Consider the following 7,579-nt stretch of genomic DNA (forward strand, 5'->3'; position numbering starts at 1 on the left):
GGCCCCGCTGAATTTCAATGGGTTTTGCGCGATGCCTTTATACTTGCCCCATTATTTCCTGGCCATAAAAAGCGCACATTCCGCTCTCCCGTATGCAACGCGGCTTAAAACACACGCGTCCCGTCGTAAATCACCCCCCTTGCGCGCAAACTCGCCTCTCTCTATATCGCGCGCGCGCACAAGCTGCCAGCCTTCATTAGAACCCGCTACGTACCCTCTTTCCTCCCCTCCCCCCCTCTTTCCGCGCGATCGACCATTTCATTCGATAATTAGTAATCACCGTAGGTAGCAATTTATGATGGAATACGTTACGTAAATCGAGTACGCGCGCGAAAGGAAAATGTAACGAACGTTACGAAGGAGTAAGAAATTCTTCTATATTCTTTTTATCTTTCTTACTTATCAACGCTGTCGTAGATTAGAAACGGGGCGATCGTGAAGAGAAAGAGCGACAGAGAACGTTTGCGATTTCTTATCGAAAATGGAGAAAAAAAAGAAAAAGAAAAATATTTTCGGACGAGGTATAAAAATTTTCGGTACACATCCGGCAATTTATTCACCGATTCGTGAACCGTGTGGGAATCACGGGCGTGCAGTTAATGGGGAAACGGTTTTCGAGGGAAGTCGATCGGGGCGCTATTTGAGTTACCGTGGGAGGAACCTGCCGAGTCCCAAGTGGCTGACTAGGGAACGTATAAATAACGATGGCGGAAAGGTCGTGGCGTTTGAAATATCGTTGACGGTATAATTTCCCTCAGGGAAGCGACTTAAATCACAATGAGCGGGCCGATCATCTACATTTTATTAAAACCAGCTGACTCGACCCCCCTGGAAAAAGCTTCTGTCCACGGCACCGTGGAAATCGGGCGAGGCACGCCACGCGTTTTTCGCACCGCGTTTCAAATGTAAAACGGCTCGGCGTCATAGCATACGCGATGGGCTCCCGTTCGGTGGCGCCTCCGCGCGATTACTCGACGAACCTTCATCATCGTACTCGTTATCACGGCGCGCGCACGTTATCGCGCGACTCGAAACACCGATTCTTTCGACCCAACCACCCAGCCTACGATTTTACGCTTATGACATTCTTATAACCAGCCGTACTCGCGTCGAGGAGATGAATATCCGACGAAATCACCCTTGTGAAAAAAAAAAAAATATATCTGGCAAACGCACCCTCGACNCGCATCCGATATTCGAAAATTCACGAACCGTGAAATCCGTTGAAAACGCCACGTTATTATGGGTAATAAAATTTAAAAGGAATATGGACGAGTTCTGGCGATGTACTCGCAATCGATTTAACAAAGTACTGGTGGAAGCAAGAAAGAAGGAAGAGAGAGAGAGAGAGAGAGGGGCGCAAAACCGAGTCGAGCCGAGCGGACTCGAGCGGCGAACGNGTGGCGAGAGGGATGGAGGGTGGAGATGGTAGCACTGCAGAAGGGGTAGCCTCTGCAGCGACGGAGGGTCGAGGGTGGGCAATGACGTCACGCAAGATGCAGCAGGGTGCAGCGATGCAAGGGGATGAAGCGAACTGGGTGGAACTGGGCCAGTGGGTCTCCGGCAGCCATCTGCGATTCGCTCACAGCTACTCGGTATCCCGCGACGTTTCGCACTTATCTCGCGATTCCCTCTCGTTTCGCGAAAATCGTGTTTCACGCCAGTTCCCTACCGTATCGACGAATTCACGATCGTTGTTTGTGAGTCGTAAAATTTTTTCAACGTAATCGTAACGATCTCGCGACTCTCTTGGTGATCGAATACAACGCGAATTTGTACGGTGTTTCGTGTACATATACAGGAATACAGTTTTGGTGGATGTGTAACGCGTATATAACGATACGCGTGTACACACGTTCGGGATAAAATTCAGTTCGAAAGAATGGATGACTAATGTTTGTTATGTAAACTGTGATTTCAACTTGTACCAGCATCGCGGCTCAACTGCGCAGTAACCTCTCCCTTATTGAACGTTTCCACCACGGCTTCGTCACCGAGCTTTCACGTTTTTTTTCCTTCGTTTTTTATCCCGATTTTATCGGCCAACATCCTCCAACTCCCTCCCTCCTTCTCTCGATTAAATTCTCCTAAGCGATTCGTCCCGAACGTTTAATAAAGCTTCTCCGCCTTCTTTCTTTTTTTCTTCCCTTCTTTCTTTCTTTCTTTCTTTCTTTCTTCTTTTCTGTAGCCACACCACTTCTCTTCTTTCTTCGCGTCTGCGGTATTTCTCGCATGCTAAGCGCAATTGCAACTCCCCCTTTTTATACATTCCACCTGCGATCCCTTTTGTTTGCCCGCCAGCTAACGCAAACTATCAATTATATCCTCGCTGCACAACCTGCCGGATTTACCGATTTACCGATTAATGGAACGATCAAAGTGATTAAATTCCTTTGAAAAACAAGTGAATCGATCCCGGCCCCCTGGATAACCTTTGGAATTATGGAAAATTTCACCGTGGAAAGAGAGAGAGAGAGAGAGAGAGAGAAAGAGAGGCGAGAAACATCTGCCCTCAACCAAGATAAGTCTCGCCAAGCACAGAGAATCATTTCATTCTCGGACCATTTCACCCTTTCCGCGCGCCCTATCGTTGCACCTGCGTGTACAAACATACGATAAACCATCGAAACCCGTTCGTTGTTGTTTCGCCGTTGTTTGCCGAACAATCGACCCGTGAAATCCTTGCTTTCCTATCCCTGCATCGCTCCATCCTTTTAACCCCCTCCAATTCGCTCCAATTCGATCGAACTCCATCGAATTTCCACCCGTTTTCTGATCTCCAAACCAGGCATTTTTTTTCGTTCGCTCGGATTAAAAAGGAGAGAGAGAGAGAAAGGAAAAAGAACGGAAAGAATCGTCGTCGATATCGCGAGTTAATTTGAATGAGCACCGTGTAGATACGCTCTCCGTCGAACACGGTTCGACGCGCGTGTTGGCTGCACTTTTCGGCGGTAGTCGCTAAAAAATCGGGTATAATTAACACGGACGGGCTACCGGATGAATGTTAATCGGAGAGACCGGATCCTGAAGCCTCTTGCTTCTTTTGTTCCTCGTCCCGTGACCGGGAACCCTTCTTTTTTTTCGAGAGAGAGAGAGAGAGAGAGAGGGGGGAAGCCGGGGATATCTGGCATCTGAGAACGGAAATTTTTGGCCAGGGTTGCTCGTTAATTTTTTTTCAACGCCGCTCTAAATGACTCCTTTCGCCTCCACCTGTGTTTTGAAGCCACTCGTCCAAACTTTGTAACAAAGACGAGTTAATATATATATGAGATGTATATAAAGTTTGATAAAAATATCGGTGACGATTATTTCTTTTGCAAAAAGTCAAATTGCAAAGATTATTTGTTCAATTTTCATGTTATCCATTATACGCGAAACGCGAGACGCGTTATCAAAGAGTTTTCTTTACATATTTTTATTTTATATATCTCCGATGTCGCGAGATAACGCGTGATTTCACGGGATGGCGATTCCATCCGTCGCCAGCAAAAGTTAGCCAACTTTTCCGCTCGTAAATAATTATCAGATCCGCGCAACACATGCGAATCATGTTTTTTTTCTTTTTTATTATTCCCGCAATCGCCGACCCGGTCGACCTTTGTTCTCTCGCTCCACCGGCTATTAATTCAACGGGGTAAAAGATAGACGGCCGGGAGGCATGTAATGGCGTGTCGACCTGGAATCTCTTCGATTCCGCGTAAACGGCCGCTCGTGTTTTCCGAAAGATGCCGCAAAGCCGGTTTCCTCTCGTACATTTAGTCAGCCCGTGAATCACGATCGTCTCGAGTGAAAAAGAGGAAAAGTAAGCGGAGGATCGGAGAAGCTATCTTCTCCCCTTTGAGACGAGGCTGTCTCGCATGGACACGCCTATTCCGGATTTAGAATCATTTTAGTCACTCGGTATGCGAGAAACGCGACGAGTGATTCACGCGCGTCTCATTTGCAATTCTCTCTCTCTCTCTCTCTTTTTTTTTCTTTTTTCCTTTTTAACTCGTTCTGTTTCCGAGTATCGTTGCGACATTCGATGAAATGTTGCCCCGTGCATCTCATTATGACGCAATGGAAATCAAGCAAGCAATAGGACACGAAGCTTGGACGCGTCATCGTCGATAGAGAGAACCTCGATTTTTCTCGAACGATTTAACCTTTCGTTCAAAATGCTAAAAAAATAAATATTTGCTTCGATAATTTCGAGACCGGCTCGAATATTTCTCTAAGAGATCGAGAGTATAATTCTGTTATAAAGCTGATGTAAATTTAAAGTTTACAAGTAAGTGTACAAACTGTTTGCGCAATATATTTTCCACGGGGGGAAAAATTGTGACAATGACAAAACAGAGTACAATCGATGATCCTCCCATGTAACTCCGCCCGTACGCGCCAATCTAATCTCTCTTTCCGCTGCCTCCTCGAGTTTATCATCGTTGAATAGGTATTTATAAACGCGTACAACAAAAAGAAAGTAAAAGAGAAAAAAAAAAAAAGAAGAAGAAGAAGAAGAAGATACACGAATAGGCGGTCGATATCGGAGGCAAGGAAAACACGTTGTCGCCCCTTTGACGAACCTACCGATCAAAATGATGAATGTCCGAGAGTGGCTTGTTTATTTTTCGCGGCGAGGCGCCTTCGCGCCGTCCAAGGCATGTGTTTTCTGCTCGAAGATAAGCAAATTAGCGATCGGAGAGAACTTTCTATTTATATGCGAGGAATGTTGTTAGAGAAACAGGCGGAAGAGCGTCGAATTCCTTCTTCCAACGGGTTAAAATTAAAAAAGTGAAAATTCACCATTGATATTGTTATCGTCGAATAATTATAATTCAACGTGTGTATACTTTTCAAGGGATTACGCAAGGGATCTCGTAATCATCTTCGCTAAATTCGCGCATAAATAACACGAATGGAAATTATGTTCCTCGAACTTTCTTCTTTTTCTTTTAATTTCAAATATACCACGAACAATCTTGACGCGTTGAATTTCTAGGATATTCAAACGAATGATATTTTTCCTCGAACCAATTATTCCCTTTCGATGAAAGGAGAAAACGATCTCTTCTTCTTCAAACGCGCGGTTTGCGAAGATGAAAATTTTCTTTTTCTTTTTTTTTTTTTTTTTTTTTTTGCAAAGAAAGTTCTAAAAATTCGCACAGGTTCAAGGATTAAGCCTGGTCAAAGCCATTACTCTCCGCGAAACGAGTTTGCTCTAGACGCCATTAACGTTGCATACCTCCTCGGAGCGACCTTGAGCGATACATCGAGTCACATTTAACTGCGACATGCGGCCCGAACGATACTTCGCAGAATCTCGTTGGTAACGGCGGGATGATGACGATCGAGCGGATGAAAAAATACGATCTCAAGTTGCCAGATTTTCGACCACACTTTCGTCAGATTGTATCCCTTCACACGCGTACTCAAATATCCCGCGACATCAAAGAAACGTTGTTGTGAAAGGCGTAGCCTTCCTCCATGTATCGGGAATGTGTTGTGAAATGGCGCGAAGGGCGTCCACGTGTATCGAGCGGCCTTTATAATCACCCTTCTATTGTGTGGGTGCGGTCACGGCAAGGAGGACAAAGCGAAGGTCAAACTCGTATATGTATACCGCCGGGATGATGCAGTCCGTTGCTGCAGCAGCACCGTTGGCGAGCCGAAGGGAACCGAAAGCGAGAGAGAGAGAGAGAGAGAGAGAGAGAGAGAGAGAGAGAGAGAGAGAGAAAGAAGGATGGTAGAGCGAAGGAAAAGAAAAAAGAAGAGGAGAGAGAGAGAGAAGGAAGGGGAGCGTGGAGGGAGGATTTGCACAGTTGGAACAAGCTACAACGCACAATGGAGGGAGACAGGCACGTGGAAGGGATTCAAATAAAAGAGGTGGAGGATGTAAAAAAGAGCATGCGTTCGAGCGAGTTGTTGCGCCCCAGTGGCGTAACTTTCAATCCAGCTACAATTACGATTATATCGAGAGATATCGATAATATCAAGATGTGTTGTCGTTAACATTAGATTTAACGTTAGAATCGTATCTCCCTTTAAAAAGTCTCTTCGAAAATGTTTCCGACACGCGCGAATGCTTCACGAAAATATAAATATCGCGTGAAATTCTGAAGAGAGAGAGAGAGAGAGAGAGAGAAGGGGGATGGCAAATGCCAGGTGGAAATTATTAGCGTGTACGGAAGAAAAAGGGAGGACGACGCTTTACGATCCCATCGGTCGTTCGAATTAGGTACTAAAAGGTTACGAGATGTCTCGGCTTTTCTTATACGTGGAACGTATCTCGAGCAGCGTGGAAGGTCGATAGCTCGAATAAGGGCTTTCTAATCGCGAATGACAGAATCTGTCGGTGTCGGTATGACGTCACGTCCGGCCGCGCGACACGGTGCCGCGATAAGAACGTGCTCGGAAGAAATTACAGTGTTTGCTCAACGTATCGGCGATCGTACTCCATTTTGTCGGGGAGGAAAAAGGGAAAAAGTCGGGAGCGTCGATCATAAGTTGACGATTGCGTCGACTTTTCCCGCTCGATCGATAAAGGAAACGTGGTTTATCGCGATTTTGGAAAGTATTTTATATCGCCTCCCTACGAGATCATCGAGGGGAACAACGTCTCTACGAGGATAATCGTATATCTCTTTTAACGTAACGCCAGCTTATGGATGTGCGTGTTTCAGCATTCAACGGATAAAATTTTGGGGATTTCGAACAAATATATTTTTCATTATGCATATTTTATATTACGTTTTGCTCGTTAAAAAAAAACACGTATGATATAACTTGAAAAAATTCTGATTTCAATGAAATTTTGTGCACGCGCAACACGATCCTCTTTGAAATTAAATGTCAATACTTTCTCATATAAATACTTTACAATGCAATTTCGCTTGGATATTCTTTTTGATTTTTCGTTAAAATCGGACTTGTCGGGTCAATTGAATTTTTTTTCAACTCGTAACACGAGATACGATCAATTTCACGAATCTTACGTCATCTCCAAGTATAAGTTTTCAGATTTTCAGATTGCAATCGAAGTATAATAATAATCGTAGCGTAAAATGTTACAAGATTATTCTTCCTTTCGCATATATTTCGCATATTTTGTAATATATTTGCGATCAAACGGATCCATACTCTGAATTAGAGATTTGATAATCTATATATATATCCGCTTTCTCGTTGATATAAATAGCTCATAATATCTCCTTTGTATTTTTGCCTCGCGTCAAAAAGCTGGTTCACCGATCGTGATAGGGATCGTAATACCAGCTAGCATCGGACGTAATAAATGATGCAAAAGTATGTAATACCGGCGGTATGAAAGTCATCGTTTCGTGTCGGATCGTTAATCATTACGTAATTAAGATAACATCGCGGGATTCCAGTAATATAACGCGTCTGTTTAATGTCTCCTAATTCCCCGTAACGATATATACGGGGATTCGATGAAAAGATTTGGAGGATTGGAAAGACGGACGGAAAACAAATGGATCCGTGTCTGGTCGATTGTTCGTTCCGTTTCGGCATATGGCACGGAGAAACTCTTCTCACGAAAACACGGACTCTTTTTCTTTTTTTTTTTTTTTTTTTTTTT

At 44.3% G+C, this 7,579-nt stretch overlaps 1 long non-coding RNA gene across 1 annotated transcript in view; it reads right to left on the reverse strand.

The window, feature by feature from the left end:
• The window catches only part of LOC116185807, an 80,093-nt gene that overhangs the window by 55,579 nt on the left and 16,935 nt on the right, over positions 1-7,579 (reverse strand). The window lies entirely within an intron of this gene.

The sequence above is a fragment of the Apis dorsata genome, unplaced genomic scaffold (genome assembly GCF_000469605.1).
Source record: "Apis dorsata unplaced genomic scaffold, Apis dorsata 1.3 scaffold_292, whole genome shotgun sequence".
In the NCBI taxonomy this organism is placed as follows: Eukaryota; Metazoa; Arthropoda; class Insecta; order Hymenoptera; family Apidae; genus Apis; species Apis dorsata.